The sequence below is a fragment of the Leptidea sinapis genome, chromosome 20, assembly GCF_905404315.1.
Source record: "Leptidea sinapis chromosome 20, ilLepSina1.1, whole genome shotgun sequence".
NCBI classification, from domain to species: domain Eukaryota; kingdom Metazoa; phylum Arthropoda; class Insecta; order Lepidoptera; family Pieridae; genus Leptidea; species Leptidea sinapis.
The window spans coordinates 4,193,330-4,219,276 of NC_066284.1; the positions used below are offsets into that span (position 1 = coordinate 4,193,330).

Here is a 25,947-nt window from a genome sequence, read left to right on the forward strand (position 1 = left end):
TCTAAACATGATTCCTCATCGTGTTGACTGGTACACGGATCATAAAATGATCTTATGAGGGTTCTTGGTAACTTTTAGAGGTGCTAACATGAAAGGAACTGGTCAAGAGTGAGTCAGACTCTAATACCAAGGGTTCCGCACTATTGCACAAGATACCAATTCTACTTTTTGAATACTTTTGTGAATGAAACGTACTTATTTTATTCACAAATCGGCCATTTTGGAATTTGTCAAATCAGCTTTAATTATTTCCTATTGTAAAAGCCCTTACAAGTCAGACAGATGGACAGACAGACGGATAGCGAAGACTTAGTAATAAGTTTTCTTTTGGTAATCCACCAGCAGTTTACAAGTGGGATGCTCCTTTATACAAGATGCCGGCTAGATTATGAGTACCACAACGGTGTCTATTTCTGCCTTGAAGCAGTAATGTGTAAGCATTATTGTGTTTCGGTCCGAAGGGCGCCGTAGCTAATGAAATTACTGGACAAACGACACTCAACATCTTATGTCTCAAGATGACAAGCGCAATTGTAGTGCCACTGAAAATTTTTGGGTATTTCAAGAATCCTGAGCGGCACTGCACTGTAATGGGCAGGGCGTATCAATTACCATCAGCTGAACGTCCTGCTCGTCTCGTCCCTTATTTTCATAAAAAATCCCTCAAAGCATAAGAAAGATCAATGACATTGCTACGAACAGGATCTTCCGACTTATCTGCTTACAAGAATACGGAACATTAAAGAACCTTACAAGACATGCATTTTGAACATACCTCAGTGCCCATCTCGAAAGCCTACAATTATCCCAGCGACCTTCGACCCCGAAATCTTCTCACATCGCTTCACACGAGAAAGCCACGTTTCCCATGGGAATTATATACCTTTGTGGTACAATATTATAAATTGACTTAATTATAATTTTCATTGATAATTCATTACATGCTTAAAGAATTTTGTTTTTTATTTCGTTGATATTATTTTTAGAAAAGTTAATTAAGTAAGTGAATAGTCTGGGATCCTGCCGAATACTTGAGCTCATATACTTGGGCCTGAAGTAATGTTTAGAAGTAAGTCTTAGAATAATTAATTAATAATTAGTGTAAGATTAATATTGTATCTAATGAATATATTTGAAAGGATATTAAGCGGGAAGCGGTAGAAGGAATTTGCTGATAAATATTACTTATTATACGCCCCTAGTTTTTAAGTACCAAAAAAGGACAAACCGTGTTTATAGAATAGTGAAGTGATCCTAAATATTATGCATTTTTGTACTGAGAAATAACAGAATGATTACATATTAATCAATTCAAATCCAGAAATTATTGACATACTAATAGCGCGGGGTGATGAATAATATAATGGTGAATTTAACGAAGTATGACAATGATTTGCCATTTTCGTGGGATAATATTTGACACTGTTATTTTCTCACAAATGTGCTCGGTTATAGTTACAGATAAACTAGTTTTTTTGTAATGTATGAGCAATTATAAGAGGCTGATTTACATCTGTGCATTCATTCCAGATTTGGGAAACTTATCTAGAATCAATGAATTACTGGAACAAATCTCATTGTCGTACGATAAACAACTAGAAACACAATCGCCTAATCAAGAGATTAATTTATACAGATTTTATACATTAACTTATACATATCACATTAAAACAGTCATTCAAATTAAAACCTTATTTCGTAGCAGTAATGTTCAAAGACTATTGTATACACTCATTAGAAGTAATAGTACGTCACGCGTGAGATGGATGCGAACACGAGGCAAGAACATTTTGTTTTGGAAATTTAAATGTAATTACTTAGCAAAATGTCAAGTTACTTACACAATTTTTTTAATTTAAAAGTTACTTACCTGAAATACGACACTCCATCCTTTTTAACTATGGATATGATGTTATTTGGACAGCTTTTCACTGAACATTTTGTGATTGCGTGGCGTTGTATTCAAAGCGCGGTCGAAATACAACTGAATGAAAACTCTGCCTAATAGAGTCGTAGAGTTGTGATTGTAAGTCTAGTGGTTTATTGTATGTCAATGAATAAATCTACATCAACTTCTGAGTGATTATCATCTTTAGAAATAAAAATCTATATTTGTATGCATTCCGAACGCATTCATCAGATTGTGATGAAACTTTGACAAAACGTTCTGGGGTCATCCGTAACGGGACCTGACTCCATATATTATTTCTAAATTATTTTTTATCGACTCTTCATTTTCTATGATGTACGTTAGTATGCCTGGTATATCAAGTTTATAATATACCTCACGATTGAGCCTCTCGGAGAGGTGAGAGATGATATATTAGTTGAGGTTTAATTGAGCAATTCACAGTTCGTGTCACTTCGTGGCAGAAGGTTGTATTGTTCCTTCATCTACGTAGGTCTAGTAGCCAAATTCTTTTTGTTGACTGCAGTTGAAGGCTGCCCTTCACGAAATTCGTCATGTAAAGAAACCCAACCTCAATTTCAACAAACCACCGCCTCACGGTGCTCAAGCAAGGTGCTTCTCTCCCAAAAGCATTTTGAAGACGAGCGGCACAGTCTTGCGGAGAGAGAGAACTTTTACAATCATAAAAAATCATCGCTCTAAAATCTTTCCGACTTAATTCCATTTTCGTTGCGTACGTAGAAATTTGATCTGTGATAAAAAACAATTGACAAATGATTTCCTGCCTTTTTTTTTTACTAAGAAGGTTGCAACGTTTCAAAAAATATAACATTCGAAATTCAAATATGTAGTTCCGATAAACCAGAAGTGCAAAACTTTTAGTGTGTCCCATGTATTATTACCTCAGGCAATTACAAAAGAAAGGTAAGAGCCAGTTTTGAGTCATATTCCCTGAATCATGTATTGTGTAGTACATACGATAACACAAGTACACACAGCGTATGTAATCTACGATACGGTATACAGTCGCCACGTGGCGGCGCGTGTCGGAAAAGCGCGCAATAAGCCCGCACCTGCAGGTCACGTATTAAGGGCTTCTCGCGCCCTCCCGTGGGAAATTTATAATGTTTACGCATTTACTCGGTCAATATTTAGCACGAAACTTAACTATGTAAAGCACTTACAGTGTCTTTATATATTTTTTTTTAGGAAGTGCAGGACAAGCCGTACTCGTAAGGTGACCTGATGGTATGGTAGTATGTGATAACCGCGGCCCATACCAAGAGCGTTGCCGACCCAATAAAGCATTACGGGCGGGAATGGAACCTGGAATATCGTGGTGAGATTTTTATTATATATTTACGAAAATAAGGGACGAGACGAGCATGACGATCAGCTGATGGTAATTGATACGCCCTACCCATTACAATTCAGTGCCGTTAAGGATTCTCGAAAAACACAAAAATTCTGAACGGCACTACAATTGCGCTCGTCACCTGGAGACATAAGATATTAAGCCTCATTTGCCCAGTAATTTCACTAGCTACGGCGCCCTTCAGACCGAAACACTATAATGCTTACACATTTCTGCTTCGCGGCAGAAATAGGCACCGTTGTTAAACAAATACACATACATACTTAAAAATAAAATCGATATAGTGAAAATATAAATATGTCTCCTAAGGATGTCTCCTTAAACAGTTTCACTGATTACACCAGTAAACAAAATTATACAAAATAATAAATAAATCTTACATAATGCAATGTTAGTGCCAAGATTTGTTTTATTCTTAAGTAAGTTTCAAGGGAACGCATCAACGAAAACATCATTAAATATTGAGTTTTGAAGAGCAAACATTATATTCTTTAACCAATTGTGAATTGAATTGATTAAATTTAAACCCAACCTGATCTCATATATATACAGTACCAGACCTTAGCTGTATTGCAATTACACCAATTAAGTCTGAAATATAAGTGGTGGCACTGAATATCAGATTGGATGGTGCATTAGTTGGATGGAACAATATCGGTGATCAATCGGGGTGGATGTCTTGATGGGAGCGGCACGCGCTCGGCACTCCCACGAGGGTGCCTCCGCCTCGGCCGAGCCCTTGTCTAATGCACACACTAATTAAACCTTTCGCGATCTAATTCCCTAATAGCTCTTTTATAATTGATTGTATTAACCGTGAATAACTTTATAATTCGCCGACTACTTGTGACTCTTTCTGCTAGGTGGTAGATAGCATACATCTTACATTTATAAAAAGCGGCCAATTACAAGTCGGACTCACCCATGAAGGGTTCCGTAGCAGCAAGTAGCATAATATAAAAGTTGTTATAGTTCGTTATAACGATTATGACGTATTAAAAAAAAATACGTACTAGATCTCGTTCAAACCAATTTTCGGTAGAAGTTTGCATATTAATGTACATCGTATATTTTTTAAAGTTTTATTATTCTCTTAATTTACAAGTTACAGGGCGGGGTAAACACATTTTATTACTTTGGAAGTGTCTCTCGCGCAAATTATTCAGTTTAGAAAAATATCATATTAGAAACCTCCATATCATTTTTGAATGATAAATAGACACGTATAGTATGGGTTTGATGAAGAACATATTTCTCTAGTTTCAGTTCTAAGTATGGGGAACCCCCATAATTTATTGCTTTTTTTCTATTTTGGTCAAAATCTTAATGGGGTTCACAGAATACATCTACTTACCAAGTTTCAATAGTATAGTTCTTATGGTTTCGGAAAAAAGTGGCTGTGACATACGGACGGACAGACAGTCATGACGAATCTATAAAGATTCCGTTTTTTACCATTTGGCTACGGAACCCTATAAAATTAATATAATTTTCATCTGTCACCTCATGTTAAGTGATCACCGCCGCACACATTCTCTTGCCACCACCATACCATAGGATTCCCAGGAGCCTTGCTGGCCTTTTGGAAAGGTGTTCGCGCTTTTTTGAAGGTTCCCATATCGTATCAGCCTGGAAACACCACACAAGGAAGTTAAGTGTACGTGGAAAAAAAGTTCCAGGAAAACTGCACTGCGGAGGAACGCCACACATCCAGATGGTGGTGATGATATGGGCTAATATTGGGGTGTGCCAGACCAGAGGTGACAGAAATAGTCCATATGTCCAAGTATGAGGCTCCTTTGCACAGGATAGATTAGGGCATATAACATGCCTATTTGTGCCATGAAGCCGTAATGTGTAAACATTATCATGTTTCGGTGTGAAGGGCGCCGAAGCTAGTGAAATTACTGGGCAAATGAGACTTAACATCTTATGTCTCAAGGTGACAAGGGCTATTGTAGTGCCGCTCAGAATTTTTGGGTTTTTTTCAATTAACATCAGATGAACGACCTGCTAGTCTCGTCCCTTATTCCACAAAAAAAGGAAATATGTTGTCAAACCTGCGCTTTGTTGAGCGCTTGGAATATTGATGTGCTCTACTTATAACGCCCAGCATATTAGTTTTTTCGTAATGTTTAATGCGTTTAATTCGTCAAGTAACGTAACGCAACGTAAGCTACAACTTTCATGCCAGTGATGAAATCCTATCAACTTATTGCTTGCCTTATTGTTAGGCACAGAAAAGTGACAGTAGAAAATCATTTATTACAATTTTTTCATATAGAAGGCTTATGAGCTGTCCTAGTAGTTATAAATTACCAAGAGATGGCGTTCTATTTCGGCAACTTTATACGTTTAAAAACACGCGTACACTTTTCTAAAAGCTTGGCAAGGTATAGTGATTCCTCTATTGCTAACGCTAGCGGCGATGACACTTAACATCATTTAATCCGTACACTAGTTTGTACTACTCTATCTTATAAAGAATTTATTTTCCAAAATTTATTACAAGACTAAAGCTGATATAAGAGCCACGTCGAAGAGAAGTTAGGATGACCAAACAGGGCCACAGGATGAATCTTCGGGATGTTAAACGCACATTAAAAAAGTATTCTTTTGAAATATTCAATTTATTCTTAATTCAAAATTTCACACTTGATATTTCGAAAGGACCGTCATAAAACAATTTACACCTGTGAGAACAATATTGAGCGTGACAAAGCACATTTTTTGTCGAACTAGAGATACTTAGCCATAAAAACACTTCACAAAGTGGACTATTGGTGTGTACCTACCTGACTTTAAAATAGAAATCGTGCAGTCGAGACTTGGGAATAGCTGTACTAGCAGTTTAGGATTATACATATGTTAAATCTATACATATTATAAAATTATAAGCACTCCGTGTCGATTCGTTAAATATTTTTTCAATTAAAACAATTTCGTACACGTTTTACTTATATACAATCAAAGCCAAAATAATAGTTTCTAGAACTTTGTGTGTTTATGCATACTACATTACTAACGGCAAACCGATGTCAATGTGTATTATTATTATGATTATATATGTATTTTTATATAGATTTAGGCGTTACATTCAACCGAAAGCTAATTTTCCATGACCACAGCTCTGCGTTGGCAAGGGAGTCAGTTCGACGATTGGGATTTGTTATACGAAATTGTCACGATCTACGTGCTGATCTAGTGACCTTGCTTTGAAGTTGCTTTAAAACGGTCTGGTGCGCAGTAAAATGGAATTCACCGCTTGCGTCTCGAACCCGCATGAAGCAAGCTACTCACTACTCCTAGAGAAAGTGCAATAGGTACTTGTTATAAAAGACGCCAAAACGATAATCCTTTTCTTCATCCCATCACATTTTATCTCGGTAGTCTGGGATACAACTCCCTGGACGTAAGAAGGACTCTAGATCAGTTAGTAACAGCCTGTAAAATTCTACATGGACGTTTCGATGCTCCCGATCTCTACAACGATCTGTGACTGACAGCTCCAGTAATCGAAATCATAAGCATTGTAATTTGGATATATGTATTAGTTAAATATATATGTATATCTTCAATCAGTGTAACTGGTCTACGACCGTACTTTTTCAAGTAAAATAAATAAAATTTGTAGAGATGTTGTTGTTACAGAATTTGGGCTGCGGTGATTATATACCACCATGTGAGTCGTGATTTTCGCAAATGCGCCGTATGTTCGTCTTACATAAACAAACAAATATGTACCACTTAGGGTCATAAGAACGTGGGCGTAAGAACGAGCGGTGTTTTTGTTGACTAGCAGAAAACGAAAATCGTTTTCTTACATAGATCCTGATGACGTAAACACACCCAGTGTTTAACTGCGATTACGTAAAGCCCAAACGTTACAGTTACAATAACTGAGACAAAATGAAAAACAAACTACACATTAATGGATATTTATTGATAATAAGCAACTCAAAGATTAATATACAAATAAGTGTCTAATACCCGAGACGATAAACAAAATTCTCCTCAGTGCTAACATCGCAAAATAAGCCCATATACCCTTTCTGAGCACTTAGAATATTTATACAAGATAACTTCTTATAACCATTGTCTCCAAAGGCCGTACCTGTCTCTTTGAAACAAAGTCCTCAAACAAATTGCACCGCAAGGTGCTTTTGATGCAAGATAAAGGGACAAAAGATCGATGTACGTGTGGAGACAATAATTTTTATGTCGAAGATTTCGTTCCGGAAAATATAATTTCTGAGGTAGCCGTAACGACACGTTCAGACGCCGAAATGGTCATTTAAGTAAATAAATTGTCTTACCTGACCACTGAGGCTTCAACACCACACAAATACACCACAAAAACCTGTGTTGATCTTAGATTAAATTATTATTTAATACGGGTGGTACATTTTACGCTTATATATATAGACGAGTGGATAAGTGGGCACTTTATTAATAAAAAAAGTTGAATTTGGTTATATTTTGGTATAATTATCATTTGCATTGAAGTATAAATAAGTTATTATTTTTCAGTCAACCAATACTTAGTTGCTGTTTTAAAGTTGATCGCTTAATTAACTTGATATTGAAGTACCCAAGTATTAATTTATTTCTTTTGGTATAAGATATTATGCTGTTATGATATCTTAACATACTTACAGTGAATGTAGTATATTACAGTTACCCGTTCCAGTATGATTGAACGCTATTGAGAGTTTTGATCATAAAAAATCCTAAACAAATATGAAATTGCTAATAAGGGTTATTTTATTGTTTATTAATGCATTTTAATACAAATCAAGGAAATATTACAAATAGCAAGCTCTTTTCGTCTCGTCGCAAGAATCTTGAAAAGTGGTAAACGAACAAGTATCTCATCTGAAACAAAGTACATACAAACGCCCGTGGTCAAGTTAAGGTCGAATAAACTTTATTCAAATAGGCTTAATCTAAGCGCTTTAGAATCGTTATTATAAGATTTTAATTTAAATTACTAAATCTTCCATATCTTCGGAAAAGGTTCAGCTCGCGAGAAGAACATACAAGAAACTCAACGACCACTGTTTTAATCAAATAGCGTATTTTACATTGACTGTAATATACGAGTATATAACACATTAGTTTTTAACACATTAATATATGAATCATGTTCAAAGTTGAGAGGCGTTTTAAGTATGAAATATTTCATAACGAGTAATAAAAAATATACTGTATAAATTATGCACTGGATGCATCGACCTTTAGAGCTTGAAATCATAAAAAGCATTTATTTTCTCAAAATTGATTCCTTTACTTTTTTGATGTCATTTCTAATATACTAATACTTCTACCGTGTTTGCTTAAGGATGCTTTGTGAACATGACTGTCTTGATTACTGTCATAATTAGTAATTGAAACAAACTAATACAATGATTTATTAACAGGTCGATCAGGCACCACAAGCAGCACTCGTTCACGAGTTGACGCATAGACCAACCATCGTTCCTTTCGTACATAGTTGAGGGGATCAGACGACCGGTACACGTCGCCGCCGCAAGGATGCTAATCTTTTAGGTCACTGAGTCATCTCCAGTGGGAGGCTCATTTGCACAGGATTCCGGCTAGATTATGGGTAGGTACCACAACGGCGCCTTTTTCTGCCTTGAAGAAGTAATGTGCAAACATTATTTTGTTTCGGTCTGAAAAGCGCCGTAGTTAGTGAATTTACTGGCTAAATGAGACTTAACATCTTATGTCTCAAGGTGACGAGCGCAATTGTGGCGCCAATCAGAATTTTTGGGTTTTGCAAGAATCCTGAGGATTGTAATGGGTAGGGCGTATCAGTTACTATCAGCTGAACGTGCTGCTCGTCTGGTCGCTTATTTTCATTAAAAAAAACTCTCAGAAATTGTCTAAATACATATTTTTATGTAGATGATCAAGCTCATAAATACTTATAGTCTTGTATCAACGAAGACTGTTTACAAACGTATCATTAGATTAATTGGTATGAGTTAAAGGGCCCGCTTTTAGGTCCGCGGTCAAATAATACCAATAAATAAATAATAGTCAACCTTCCAACTAAACAGCTCTGTTGTATCAACGCTACCTGAGACGTTTAATCCGGCCTCAAAGGTGACTTTTTGCGAACGTTTTTTAGCTCCGTTATATTTTGTCGAGTTATTTCTTTGTGTTACAATTAATTGTTTTTTATTTACATTATATCGAATATGCCAATGAACTGATATTTAAATGAATGTTATGAGTATTTTGATATCTATGTCATTAAACTTTATCAATTTTCGTTGTAAATTGGCCATTGTTTGTGATTAGCGCTTCAGTTGTGTTTAGAAATCTGGAAATAAAGCTGATTTTATGATAAAGTCTAAAATATATTGTAAGGAGTAGGTTTCAAATAAACTTTTAATAAGTATCTGACTTAGTTCTAATTCTTTTTAATATTATAAAGTTGTGATATATTCTGAAATTCTAATTAGCATCAATTGTATCTTATCTTTATTTAGATAACCTACTAGAATCTACTTTTATTTATAGCTACTCTAATTGTACTGATAAATAAATAAATAAATAACAATGTGTTCAGCGATGACTTTATTGTATGGTGACTGTAAAGTCATCGAAATGTGAAATTCAATAATGTCAACATTAAGTTCAAATTCAAGTATAATAAATTGCAAGAGGCTTACTTCACAGATAAACTAGTAAAAATACTTAAAATAAAATACTTTTTAAAGTATTAAACGCAAATGATTGTAACTGTATTTTTACATTAGATTTTGCGTAGAAGTTACATTTCTGTCTACAGCAAATACCACCTCCGAGAGAACAAATAGCGCTAATCTTCATAATGACAACTATTACAAATACTCATTTCAACCGCAGTCCCCCTGAAAACGTGTTCTGGAAAGGTGGCGAAACTTCGGGTTAACTAAAATAATAATAAAAATGTAACTTTTGCGCAAAAGCTAATGTACAAATACAGTTAAAATTACACGGGCTTTAATCCTTTGAAAAGTGTTTTATTATAATAGACTATTATTTCCAGTCTCGTGCCAGAGTTTGGCAAGTCAACATTTCCTGAGGATGCCTTGTGCAGAGGCGAAACACGTTTCGAATTATTTGAATACAAATATTGGCGGAATTAACACTCAATAAATTCAAAATATATGGGTAGACTTTTATTTCCCCTAAAAAAACATGAGTTATACAAAGGTATACCGACACTAAAACCAAAATAACTTTTGAAGCGAAGTAACAAGAATAATTTATTATAGAAATAAAAGTGTAGCTCATTTACCTGTGGCTACGGTTATCGACAAGTGGATGCCGTCACGTACAGCCATTGTTCCCCTCCCCTTAACAGCCTTCACCCCCCACGGACCCAACACAAACACAACCTTAAAGAAATATTCACACAGACCAATCTGGTGTTCCAGTGCTTTATAATTTAGTTATTGGTAAGTGTGATTATTTTCAAAAAATATCTTATTTATGTCATATTTTTATGTCATTGACAACTACTTGCTAAAACGAGTACATATTGTTTTCGATTAATAAGGTCATTAAGTTCATGAAAAAGCTTAATTTGTAGGTAATATAAAAGTCCCTAATATTATTTTAGAGTGCCACTAATATTTTTGGAGACATCCGGGGCTGATCCATTTTGCGATAGCCTCATAGCATTTAAACGTAAGGTATTGCAACTATTAGTATAGTGATTCTTTAGTTACTTGCATCATATTTTTTTATTACCATATTTCTTTTATTATCATATTTTTTATATACTGTATAAGTCTCTGTGTTATATATAAGTGGCCAATAGAAATGATTCTCATTTATGTTGTGTCCACCTGTTATTTACTCATACACTGGAACTATTTTTGTGCAATATTTAAGTTTAAGAATGCATTGTGTATGTGTTGTTGGAGCACCTTTAAATAAATAAATATTTAATGCCGTTATTTTTCTAGTGTCTGACAAAGAATCAAATTTAGCAAATTCTTAGGAATGTCCTACATGGTAGTATATAGCTACATAAAGACTAAATTCTATTAGATTCGAAAAGCTGTACACTAATTAAAACAATTACAATTTACAACGTATTTGAAACTACCAAAAAGAAGAGAGCGCACCACTTTACGCTATTATGAATTGTCAAAATTATCCTCAAAGAGTTGTCAGTTGAATGACCCACGAATAATTCCTAAATGATTTCTACCAATTGGGATAAAATAAGAATTTCGATTTTATACGTGTTGTTTGCTCTTTTTTAAAAAAATATATTATTTTATTTGTATAAAGTGATGAACATTATCAGATTTAATTACAACGTTAAAATGAAGTTATCTGATTAAAAAACACTATTTTCATTACCATCTTGTATATATAAATTACGTAATAATATAAATTAACTATAAATTTTATCATCAAAAATTACAATTCTTTTATTGTGATTTTGAAAAACAAAACATTTTCAATGAGACAAGTCTCTAAATACCCAACTTGAGTAAGATTTTTTATAGACTAGTATGTGACTCTATATTTTGATAAATTTGAAAACATAAGAACATTAGATTTCTTCTATAATTAATGAAGATTAATTTTGAATACACAATTAATTAGCATCTACATTAGCAAGGCGATAAGAGCAACAGTGGCGCTAAGATAGGCTAAGATAAATTCTTAACTAGTTTCATCTAAATTATTTTAAGTGTGAGCTATTTTATTACTCTGATTGTTATGTTAATCCTTAAAATTAATAACAATAATCGAAAAGAAGCCTACCTGCAGTCACAGGTGGGAATTATGACACATTTATTAGTATATAATTGAAAATATATAATAATAATGATAGTTATACCTACATGATAAATTGAAAACAATATTGGATTGAGAATTATAGAGAGCCTGTTGGAAACACAACGGCCTTAGCAGGGCCGCCCAGAGCACATCAGCGCAGGCACTCGGCAGACGCCGCCGCCGCCATGGGAAAATCAGGCTTCGACGGCCCCTGTGCACCCGGCGCCCATTGGTGCACGCCAACCCGCCCCTGGCCCCACCAGCGCGCATATATAAACGTGCGCGCGGCGCAGCGCTTCATTCCTCGCTCGCAACCCGCGTCAGCTGCACGTGTCGTGTGTTACTCAGTGTTCGTGTTGTGTTGTCAGTTGTCACGATGAAAGCCATAACGGCAGTGTGCGCCACGGGAGCTTCAGTGCCGGCCATCGCCAGCGGTCGCGTCCAGCGGCACAGAGACGGCGAAAACGCCGAGATTCAGATGTACCTCTCGAAGTTACAAGATCTGGTGCCTTTCATGCCTAAGAACAGGCGGATCTCGAAGTTGGAAGTTATTCAGCATGTGATCGATTACATTTGTGACCTGCAATCCGCGCTGGAGAACCACCCCGCCGTGGGCCAGTTTGAGGCGGAGGCAGCGTTAGCGCCTGCGTGCTCGTCGCCCACACCCCGCCAGAGAAGACGCCCGCTGGGACCCCGGCCGGCGCCCAACACCATCCTACCTTCCCACAGGACACCCCTCACACAGTACACGAGTCATACGGTAAGTCAAAACGATATTTGTTACACATTACTTACGTGTCATATCATGTCAATAATTTATCATTTTTGTCAAGTATAATAACTGTCACAAATTATACAAAAAAGTCTGCTAAATTTTTTAACTTTATAGGATCTAAAAACAGCACAATATAAAGTAATAAATCGAATAAAAATATTTACTTCGCAAGTAGCACAGCGCTCGGATAGACTCAACATTGCATAAAAACTTAATGAAATCGTGTCGGAGTTTTTGCTGCGCGCACCTGCGTATTTCGCAACCGCAAAGGTAAAAGCGGAGATGCTGAGAGTTTCATAATACAATGTACGCACTATCAAAGGCCGTTGTTGCTTGTTGGGAAATAATCGTGTATTGTTGGAATGGCATTACTCTCTGAGCTTCGTGTGGCTTTAGACACGCTGAACATCACATTATTGTTTAAACACGGCTTTAATATTTATGTTTAATGAGTATTCACACGTTGAGTAAATAACAAGTAAACTAGTCCGCTCATGCGTGACGGCTGTTTTGAATTTCAGCCTTGAGTCGCGGCCACCTGCGCCGGCGCCGCTAAACGACCATGTACACAATCTGAATATTCAACACGTATTTATCCTGCCTCATTTCGCATTCAACCAGACACCTGCAAGATTGCCATTTCGCTACAATACCATTTAATTACGAAACGTCTCGTTAAAGCATAAACAAGACAAAGACTTAAACTCATTAAGCGTGATTTTATCTTAACGACTGTTACATACGTTGACTGGTATTGTTTTAAAATACCAAAACGCATTGCAATTAGTGTTGTAGACGCGGCAGGTGCATTTGGAAGGATTTATACGAACGCCTGTGACACAAGCCCCAAGCATTATGTGCTCGTTAATACTTGCTCGCAGAACGTAAATTTTAATCACTGCCAGTTGTTGGATCCGAGATAATGTACACAACAAACGTGATTTAGGAGACGCGGGCTGCCAGGCAGAATTTACGCCAAAGAAAGTACTTACTTTCACGTCTGTGTCCATTTAGTTCAGTTAATTAAATGTAGCTTACATGTCGTGTAAGAGTACAATATTATACGGAGGCAAAGTTTGTAAGGTTGTACGGAGTAATCTGTGAATCTACTGAACTGATTTTGAAAATTCTGTTACCAACAGAAATGAACATAATTAGTAATCAAACTATACTATATTAACTCAAAAAATGAAAAGACTTCTTCGTGGTAATCGGATTTACAAAGTTAGTAGAGAAAAAAAAACATTCGAACGAAAATGTTTCTGGCTGGCTTAAAATGAGAGATATATTTGATGAGAGAGATATGCTTGTTTTGTACATATATTGTCTGAAAAAGATAACATCTGCAGGGATTGTTGAGTTGAACGTCGATATATTAGTAATGACCGTAGGCGCCGGCGATAGCGCTGTTCCAACGACCCGATATTTACCAAACAACTCCTACGCAATAAAGAAACGGTCGGAATGTCGTCTGAACGAACCGCATTCTTGAATACAAAATAATACCAACAAGGACATTAAGCACGATTTGATTTCATCCGTATCCAAGCGCGCTATCGGCCGATCAACGAAAAAAACATCGAAAAACAACTCGAGGTAATCGTGTTGGAATTTTAAGTCCGTGTTTGTCGTGAGGAGGCTACACGGTTGTATCTTTCGAGGCATCGTTACCTCGAGCCTTGGTCACGAATGCTCGGCTCCGTGGGCCACTATCGCGAAACGAGAACATAAATTGTTCCCCGCAGCTGAGACCTGAGTCACGAGCGATCGTCGACAACCGTGCGACCGCAGTGCAGACACAACTTGATCGCTACTTTAAAATTCCATGTATCTCCTTTGTCTCATACACCTAGTATCATTAAAGTTTCTCAACTTACCCTTTCACGACTATAAAACATAAATGCCAATACGAAACGTGATCGCTTAAGTGATTGACTTTCCGCTCCCAGCGTAATAAGCAGTTAAGTACCAACAATAATGAAAGTTAGGCGTGTAATCCCGTCATGTTGGGCGAGAGACCCACCCTCCGATAATACTACAATAGTTAGCACCCCATAACAATTATAACCAATGTTTGACATGTTAATGTCTGCTAAAAATATTCACTGGATGATATACGGATTACAATGAATTGATTTATATTTGGGTATAACATCTGAATGGTATTATTATGATTACATCTAGTATTACAATCTTATGTCCATTATTCTATGGTAATCAGTATACATTGCAGGCGGTCGGTACCTACTCCCACGCACGGCTTCCCAATCAACGATCACAAACAGCGACAGTTACGACGCCAGGTGTCTCCGCCTACGTCCTCACTCGCTTCATCCTCTGAATATCTTTGTCTGACTTCACGCATAAATTGCACACGTGAAAGTTTTACGAGCGCGGTTTCTTCGAAGCAATAAAGTTACGTCTTCGAGACAACTTCACCGCGAAACGTCTCGGTTTGCACGTGCATCGTTTTCGCCGATCGGATTCCATAGACCACGATCGATCGAGGGCATTGTGCGAGTAACGGTAGACACAGCTGCGTCCCGCCACACGTGATTGAGCCGGTGGCGGATAGCTAAATAAAATGCAACGTACCTATTCATTATCCCAGCGACAATGCTCCTCTCATAAAGGGATTTCACGTGTTCATCGCGGCTGAGTCTCGATCAGTTCGGGACATGTGTGCTCTCCCTTTGGTATGTCCTTAAATAGGGTTTGGCCACGTGCGGCCGTTCAGCTGTGTCGCGGATGTGCTTGGACGGGAAATCGTAATCAGACGCTGCTACTCACAGCCATATCTCTTCTCACTCTATATCTTAGTCACGATCCGTCTGCCAGCCAAAACAATCAGTGAATTTAGGGTACGATGTAACCTATTGGACATACTCTAATGAATTAAAACTGTGTTGAAACATAGCGCATATGTGTCGACAGATGGCCGGACGGGATCTACATGTTGTACAGCTACACGATCCTATTTGTAACAATAACTTTAATTAATTACAAGCGGGCAACGTGATATTTTCTGACCACCATGGCCATTTCACTAATTGATGTTTCATGTTCACGCTAACTAAACTTTCTTTTCCTTTGTTACAGACTCCTGAAAAGCAAGACCAACCAGACAGGCCCATGTCTTGCTAATCATTTAAGTGTAAGGACAATTTAATTTATAAAAATGATTGCTATATGAGAAATATTCGCCGGGATGTCAGATAGCGCCCTGGAGGCGAGGCACCCAGAGAGGGCACACCAGTTCCAGTGAAGATCATTTCATGATGATGTCCTAACTACGATCTCGTTAAGATCAATATGATTTAATATATCGTGGCATTATACAGAAGACTAGAACATTGCAATGCAAGCCGCGCGTTACGGCGACGGATAGGCCCGGCTTTCTTGTTTTGTTATAATGTTAAATGTAAAAAGCTTTACTAGTTATTGACATAGGTCGATGTACGTAAACATGTTTGTAAATAATGTTCTGTTGTGATGTTTGCGGCATTACAAATGTATACACTTTAATATTGAAACATTAAAAAAGCACGATTCGTACAAAACTTTTCCGTAGAGTCCACTTATTAATTTCTGCTTTCTTCTTACTTTAAGTTTAAAACGATGCTTCCATTTATATCAAAGATGTAAATCAATTGAAAGTTGATTTACCTATATTATTTTAAGTTAAATTTTCTCGAGTGTGATTTTGCATGGCGATTTTGTTTCTAAATATTGTATAATAGGTACACTAACGCGAGAATTCTATTATTAATTTATAACGCGTTGATGTACAAAAAATATGTAAATAGTGTAAAATGAACATATATAAAAAAAATTAGCGGAAATTATAATGAAAATTGAGAACTTTTATGACTTTATTTTGTAAGGTTAAAATGCTTTAATTATCTTAATTTTAATGGTGTATTACGATTTTAATAGACTGTTATAGTTTTAGTTATTGAGAGATATGTTGTTGAGTACTTCATGTGTGATATAAAAGATTGACGGTAATAAGTTATATTCAATGAACTAATTTCATAGCGAAGAGAGAACTATTTAAAACAACAACAATATTGTGAATCATCTCTCTTAAAATCGACCTCATTCTAGAAGCCAGTATCTTTTATATTTTAAATCAAAACGCGTCTCAAATCCTTTTTAATTGTATCGGTTTTCTATTGTTTCTTGAATATTTGATTGATTGCACAGATTTGTATAAAATTATGAATACATAAGGGATGAAAATAAATATTATAATATAATATCACCTGATTTTATTTGTTAATTCCTTAAAATATTATTGTACCCTTAGCTGCTGCACAGAATGACAATTTATATTGCTTTATTCTCCTTTTCTTTTTATCATTTCCCATTAAGATAAGTAGTTAGTAGTTTACATCGAATCAATAAATCAAGTCAAACCAAAATCACTTTATTCATGTAATGAAATGAAATGAAATGATTTATTTGTATGAATCGTGGTAACATAGTTGTTAACAATTGACTGGTGTACAGCACAATTCGCCAATATATCGGCATACAAATATTTGATTGTCAATATTGGAATTTTTATATTTATACGTCACTAATAAACATTACATAGTTTTAATTATAATATAATATTAAATAACCATGACTTTGTAGGTGCCTCTCAAAAAATTTCATTTAATACTATTATTTTTGGCTAAAGAATTCTTTCAAACTATAAAAGCATTTATCTATTAGCCATAATTTTAATCTTTTGTAGGTCAAGATAATGATTCTTTTTACACTTACCACCACTTCGGAAAAGGTTGAGCTTTAATGAGAAGAAGTGGCAAGAAAGAAACTCGTTGCTACACTTTAAAATCAACATTTCAAGCTTCATAGTTTTACAAATAATTTCAATTACAATAAGTACTTAAGTCAAAAATAAAAAAAGTAAATGTGAATTAATAAGTAAAAACACAAGAGTTATTGTGCACAGTAGATGCATCAATCCACACACGTAAATAAATAAATGAAAATTTATTGAATTAGGCGTTACTTTGTGGAAATCCATAAACAAATGATTTAAGTTTTCTTTAGTGTTAATTCCGCCAATATTTGTCTTTAAAACAATTCGACACGTGTTTCGCCTCTACACGAGGCAGCCTCAGGACGTGTTGTCTCGCCAAAACCTGGCACGAGACTCAAGAGATTCTCAAGGAATTAACACTAAAGAAAACTTAAATCATTTGTATAATATATAAATGTTTTATGCGTGCATTTTATTATTAAATACAAAACATTTATACAATACTCAAGATTTAGAGTGACAAAAATTTAATTTCACTACTATCCATAGATTGTTTTAATATCCATTTGTGTATTATTCGGAGAGATACATAATATAATATATTAGATAGAACCAATTTTCTTCCAGGTAAGTATAACCAAACTTTAGAATGATTTTCTTTTGAAGGTTGTCTCATATCGATATGACATGAACAGCTTGATGTTAAAGGCCGGCGGCGCTTCTGTAATTTCTTGCCTCATGATATTTTGTTTATTTTAGGGTAGTATGGATTAAGGGGGCTCAAGTCTCCTCACAAAGTATCTGTTTTCTTATTTTTAGTATCAAAAACAGCATATTATGTTCTGAAAATACATTGAAGTAGGCGTTATTTGCGGAAATCCATATTGATACAAATGTTTTAAGTTTTAATTCCGCCAATATTCGACTTCAAACAATTCGACGCGTGTCTCGCCTCTCACGAGGCATCCTCAGGAGATATTGACTTGCCAAACTCTGGCACGAGACTACCTCTGTTTGAAGACGAATATTGGCGGAATTAAAACTCAAAACATATGGATATTATGTCCTTCCTTCCTTAATCGCGTAGAGCTCTTTAAAATGGAATATAATCTAAGATGGAATGTGTTATCGTCTGAGAACGATTTATGTATTATCAATAACGATCAATACAGTTTATAATTAAATTAGCCTTGCCTATTTCTATTTAATGTAATCATTAAACGCCGCTTCAAGACGTCCAATTAAATTGTCCACTTGAATATAAGCACACAAATCAAGGGAAGTGGGAGGCTCCTTTGCACAGGAAGCCGGCTAGATTATGGGTCTATGGCGCCTATTTTTGCCGTGAAACAGTAGGTAATGTGTAAACATTACTGTGTTTAGGTCTGAAAGGCGCCGTAGCTAGTGAAATTTTACGGCGCGCCACGTTCTGGTAGTGTGGAACGCGCGTAAACGAAAATGTTCTTTTTTTGAAATTCATACAGATACCACGCATCGAGCAATAAGAATGTGGCTATTGTGGCGTTGATACTGTTTGCGTATGAAGTTATCGAAAAAAAAACCAAGGAGTGTTGTTATGAAATTCAGTACAATATTACAACACTTGTTTGGATGATGTAATGGTTATTACGACATTGGGTGTTTTAATGTTGGTAATAAGTTAACTGTTTCATAATCTTTAATAGAGGATAAAAAGCATGAGTGTGGATAAATATTCTAGAACAGTTAGCTTATTGCCAACATTAAAACACCCAATGTCCTAAGAACCATTACATCATCCAAACGAGTGTTGTAAAGAAATTCAGTATTACATTATATCATACGTTTTCATAATAATACTCCTTTGGATGATATTATGGTTACTAGGACTGGCTTTTTTAATGTTACCAGTAAGCTAACTGTTTGAGAATCTTTTAAAGAGGATTCAAATTATGGGTAAAGTCTTGTACGCAACTGTTGATAATAAGGTATGAACACACTCATGTGATACTATTATCACCCACATTTGTGTTTTAATAGCCCTTATTACACAGCAGTTGCAAAAATCACTATTAACAAACACAAAGTTATAAACGGAAGCAAGTCAAGCAACAGCTATTGTGAAGTATCAACGCGATTATATTGTGACCACTTCCTTGATGTCACTATGACGTTATACTGTAAGTATCTACCTACCAACTGATGCGGCGTGAAATCCGCACATTGACAACATACATTACATACAAAACCATACCATGCAATACAAAATGTTTATTTTCTTTAGCAAGTATGTACATTAATCAATATTCATGATTGGAGCCTCCTTTTAGGCACTATAGCACCTGTGGTAGAAGACTCCGCTCTTCCATAGTTTATTAATAATTATTACAATATTTACAGACAATCAAACTGTAACTACTAAGAAGTATATCTAAAAAGTATGTATAGTAAGAAATAAGGTGTGTGCATTGGGTGTGTTGTGAGTGATAAGTAAGTTGTGAGAGGTATTATGAAGTGTGTGTGAGTCAGTGAGTATTTGTGATCAAATGAATGAATCTTGTAAAAGTATGTATATAATGAAATGTTTATGTTATTGTTAAATTAATATGAAGAACTTTTAACACAATTGTGTTAAAAGTTCTTCAGTTTCTGTATAAGTGAGTGAATTTATCAAACTTACTAGCATTGTTTTACATTTTACAAAACCATGGTTGAGGATAATTCATTATTTGTAGGCATATATATTATATGGCTTGAAAACTTCTTTTAACTACGTATTTTGTTGATGACAGATAATTTGTTTTTGGTTTGTTTTAAAAATCATTAAATTTAAATCTACAATAGAGAAAAAAAATACTATAAACAACTTTTTGTATGTTTTAACAAGTTCAAGTGTATATTAATACCCAAATGCTGAATAAGTATCATTGTTTCACTTTAACGTATTAAATCTAATATATAAAATTGTGAGTGATAAGTAAGGTGTGAGAGGTATTATGAAGTGTGTGTGAGTCAGTGAGTATTTGTGATCAAATGAATGAATCTTGTAAAAGTATGTATATAATGAAATGTTTATGTTACTGTTAAATTAATATGAAGAACTTTTAACACAATTGTGTTAAAAGTTCTTCAGTTTCTGTATAAGTGAGTGAATTTATCAAACTTACTAGCATTGTTTTACATTTTACAAAACCATGGTTGAGGATAATTCATTATTTGTAGGCATATATATTATATGGCTTGAAAACTTCTTTTAACTACGTATTTTGTTGATGACAGATAATTTGTTTTTGGTTTGTTTTAAAAATCATTAAATTTAAATCTACAATAGAGAAAAAAAATACTATAAACAACTTTTTGTATGTTTTAACAAGTTCAAGTGTATGTTAATACCCAAATGCTGAATAAGTATCATTGTTTCACTTTAACGTATTAAATCTAATATATAAAATTCTCGTGTCATGGTGTTAAACTTTAATCTCCTCCGAAACGGCTTGACCGATTCTCACGAAATTTTGAGTGCATGTTGGGTAGGTCTGAGAATCGGACAACATCTATTTTTCATCCCATTTTTGTTTTATTTTTTTTTTAAATTTGTGTGATTATGAGTCAGCATTAAAAAATACATACAACTTCAAATTTTCACCCATCTACGATCAGCAGTTACTTTTGTATCGCGATTTTAATATCGGCAATACAACGTTTGCTGGGTCAGCAAGTAACATTAATAAAAGTCCGTCAGATTTCCGTCAGAAAAAAAGGATTGTGTGGTTTTACTAAACCACGGTAAAAGTGAAACTTTTTTTTTTTCACATTATAAACATTTAACTAAAACTTTTTGGAATAATATTCCATAAAGCGTATAAAAATCGCTTTATCAATCTTTATTTTATGCTTCTAAAATTGGAATTATAATGGGAAACAATAAAAGTAGACTAACCCCCTTATTCATAATGGTCCGCTAACTTTCAACAGCCGCTAAGGAGTATTTTTTCTCATTCTGACTTAGGTCAATAGAAGAAGACAGAGTGAGAATTAGCAATGCTTTAAGTTTGCAGACTATTATGAATAAGGGAGTAAGTCTCCAACTAATATTTTTATTAAACTCTGTGTTTTAGCCCCAGTTAAAGTATTGATTGAAAACGATTACATTAAACACTGACAAAAACAATAATGCATATAATAAAAGTTTCACTTTAAAAAGCTAGCCAAGTTACAATCATTTCATAGCTAATTTCTTTGTGGTAAGTATTTATAACTAAACGAAATACCCTATCAAAGTGAAATTTAAATATATGTATTTTCAAACCATTTCTTTCCGTTGCCAAAACTGAAAACACGATTTTAGGATATTTATTCGATACTTTTGTCAGTTACTACTAGGTCCGTTCTTTTTCTTCCTATTGAACAGAAATTGTGCTGACAGAAGATCCTCCAGATGGAATAAATTTAACGTTCAACTAAACTGGAAGCCTCACTTTAAAAAACCTTATCTCATTTGAATCACCGCAATTCAAGTGTTCTCTCGAACACAATATATTTTACACTTATGTCGTTTGTGGTAAGACTGTTTTCGGCCTTGCGTCATATACATTAAATAATAATTCTTAACGGTTTAATTATAAGGTATTTTTTTCTTTGGATGTCAAGAAACGTCAAGGTACCTTCGTGGACACGGATGCAGAGATCACGCGATTGCATCACGGCCAATTATCGCGACTACAATATTTGGTCAGCTGCGCATATTTCGCTAGACAATCATTTAACTCACACAAAACTCAACTCAATTCGTAAAGTAATAAAGTCTGATTTCCAATGCTTACACTAAATAATTGTAATCAAACGATTTCGAACGTTGTTGCAATAGTCATAAAGCTAGAATTTGAATAGTGTTGTTTTGTAGAATTATAAGCGCTTACTAAACATTAGCTTAATGTCGTCAGCGACAAACAATACAGTTAATTGCTATGCGAGTTAGGTAAATGATTGTTACGTGTGATTTTAAATTAAACTAACGCAAAAAAAAATCCGCGACCCTGCCAGGATTCGAACCTGGAATCTTCTGATCCGTAGTCAGACGCGTTATCCATTGCGCCACAGGGCCGATTAGACGACGTGGCAAAATTACTTATCTGTATCAGTTACTAAGATTTTGAGTGAGGATCGATTTTTACTTGGTAACGTATATTATTGCCGGCGCCGATGATTTAAGAGATTTTTTTTATTGAGGCTGAAAAAGCATTGTTCACATCACTGCGTTACCAATAACACTTTGTTGAATAGAAAATTTCGTTAGACGCGCTGAACACTTTATTTTGTGGGTACTTAATGAGATTGAGACGGCGATGAAATTCAAACATTTAAATTTATAATTACTCATTGAAAGTCAAAAACTACCACCCATCCGAAAAGTTATGCCTCAGATCTGAGAAGAACGGGCACAAAAACCCAGCGGGCTATTTTTTTTTTTCATGTAATATCATACAATACAAATTACAATTTATTATTTAATAGCCTGACGGCGGTCGGTACATTCCCAATCTGTGGTATGATTAAGAATTAATTCAAATTTATTAACATATATTTGGTTAAAAAGGTTACTATAACTATTACTCATTATTTACCACATCAACGTCTTTTAACAATTCTTTTGAACTTTCTGATACAGTTCCTATTAACATTCTCTGGGAACTTGTTGTAAAAACATATACATATACCCGATATTATATATGTATATACATATATAACGCTCGTTTGGCTTAAGTCGTCATCATCTAATGTAATGTAAATGTAATTTTGATCATTTGCTAAAAAACAGAGACGTGAGTGAGTCATATGTCTAACGGCCGTTCCCAATATTCAGTCTATCTCTTACTTGAGATAAAAATCGTAACTATCGTTGAATTTTCTGTCCCAATAAACTTATCGACGGTTACTCATCTTATCCGTACACGCTGTCTGTCAATGGGACGACGTATAGCTTACCAGCGATATAAAGTTTGTATGGAAATTGCAATTGACGCGTCCCAATATAATGCGATAAGAATGACTTATCAGGTATATTGGGAGAGCTTCAGATTATTGACAGCTAATTACTGACTGTAGAAGGTAGTAATTTATCTCTATCTGTAGATAGTATATTGGGAACGGCCATATGTCATAGACTAACCTGAGTCGAGACCAGCAAGCTATACAAAGCATAAAAAAGGCATAAAAGGCATTTATTTTCTCAAAATTGATTCCTTTAGAATTCTTTTTGATGTCATTTCTGATTACTACTAGATACTACTACCGCTTCGGAAACAAAAGCTACTAATCACCCCCAAATGCGTCACTTCATCATATCAGCCAGAATACGTCCACTGCTGTACAAATTCATCCCCCAAAGATCTCCACGACGATCGATCCTACGCTGCCCTACCCAACCTATTCCGGCAATCTTGACCAGATCATCGGTCCATCTTGTAAGGGTAGGCCCCAACACTGCGTCGTCCGGTACGTGGTCGCCATTCGAGGACTTAACTGCCCCAACGGAGCTTTCTCATCATATATCCGTACGGTCTGCGTAGCGTAAGTCTTCACTGGCAAATTTCGTACGTCGTCGCTTAGGACAACGTGAGACGATTGTATGCAAAGAAGAATACCGGACAAATGATGGTAGAAATCACCTGGTGGAATACGATAGGCATGCTGGCAACACCAGAGAAATCACAGTAGCATCGTTGATTTAAAGGTAGGAACCAAATAACTATAGACTTGCCATTAGAGATACCAGCAGAAAGAACAACCCCATAATCACGACCATTCTAATGGGTAATTAATTCTGAAGGGCGTCGTAAACTAGTAAAATTACTGGGCAAATGAGACTTAATATCTTACGTCTCAAGATGACGAGCGCAATAGTACCACTGAGAGTTTTTTGGTTTTTTTTCAAGAATCCTGAGCGGCAGTGCATTGTAATGGGCAGGGCGTATCAATTACCATCAGCTGAACGTCCTGCTCGTCTAGTCCCTTATTTTCATAAAAAAAATATCGGCTTATAGTTAGACACGTCATCACTGGCAACACACACTGGTTGAAAACCTTCGTACGTCGCTTAGCGCCCATCAACGTCAGACTATGAAATGCAAAGGAGAATAGAGGATAAATAGTAGGGATCACCTGGTAGAATACGATTAGTATGCTAGCAACACCAGAGAAATCACAGTAGCATTGTTGATTTAAAGGTAGGAACCAAATCACTAGAGACTTGTCATTAGAGATACCAGCACGAAAGAACAACCCCATGATCAAGACCATACAGCTGCTAAAAGTGAATGAGTGACGAGGATCAAATGAACTTACTTCTTACTATTTGTACACCTTCCTTAAGGGCCGGCAAGTATACCTTACTTAAAGGCACGCAACGCTCTTGTGATTCCTCTGGTGACCCGTACGCTCGTTTGTCCTCCTATTCCATAAAAAAAATACTATGTTATGATCAAGCGTTGGAGTTTTGAGTTCCTTATCGCGTCTTCTATCGTAAATGGATAATTTGAAAGATATAACGGTACTGCGCACGAACAGGTGACTATACAGGTGTTTGCACTTGCGAGGTGTATGTGTACTAACAATGATAACGACACTGATAAGCGACATAGTGATCCTACTTCAGACGGCGTATTCCTTCTACTACATTTAGGATAAAACTTTGAGTCTATAACGGGATGTTAACCAAAAGAATCTAAGGGTTTTGATATTTTACGACGAAGTTGAAGGGTCCCGGTCGTGATTACGGACTACTAAGGTCTTTACCATGGTGCTTATTAAGGATTCACACGATTCGATTTTAGTTGACTTATTGCTGTTGAATCGCATGCAATTTGAACTGTGTGAGCAGCCTTTCAAAAAAATCGAAGCGTCAAAAATCGACTTTTGCTAAACAAAATACGACACGTTTTGACTTACGGCCGCTCCCAATATACTATCTTCAGATAGAGATAAATTACTACCTTCTACAGTCAGTAATTAGCTGTTTGACTTACGATCATTCCCAATACTATCTTCAGATAGAGATAAATTACTACCTTCTACAGTCAGTAATTAGCTGTCAATAATCTGAAGCTGTCCCAATATACCCGATAAGTCATTCTTATCGCCTAATATTGAGACGCGTGAATTGCAATTTCCATACAAACTTCTATCGCTGGTAAGCTATACGTCATCCCATTGACAGGCAGCGTGTACGGATAAGGTGAGTTACCGTCGATAAGTTTATTGGGACAGAAAAGTCAACGATAGTTAGGATTTTTATCTCAATTAAGAGATAGACTGAATATTGGGAACGGCCGTTAACGACT

General features: G+C 35.6%; 1 protein-coding gene and 1 non-coding gene across 2 annotated transcripts in view; both read right to left on the minus strand.

The window, feature by feature from the left end:
* LOC126970337 (thioredoxin, mitochondrial) overlaps positions 1-25,947 on the minus strand; it is a 325,706-nt gene that overhangs the window by 144,360 nt on the left and 155,399 nt on the right. The gene's annotated exons all lie outside the window — the stretch shown is intronic.
* Positions 22,640-22,712, minus strand: Trnar-acg (transfer RNA arginine (anticodon ACG)). The gene has a single exon. It is a non-coding gene; the product is annotated as a tRNA-Arg (tRNA).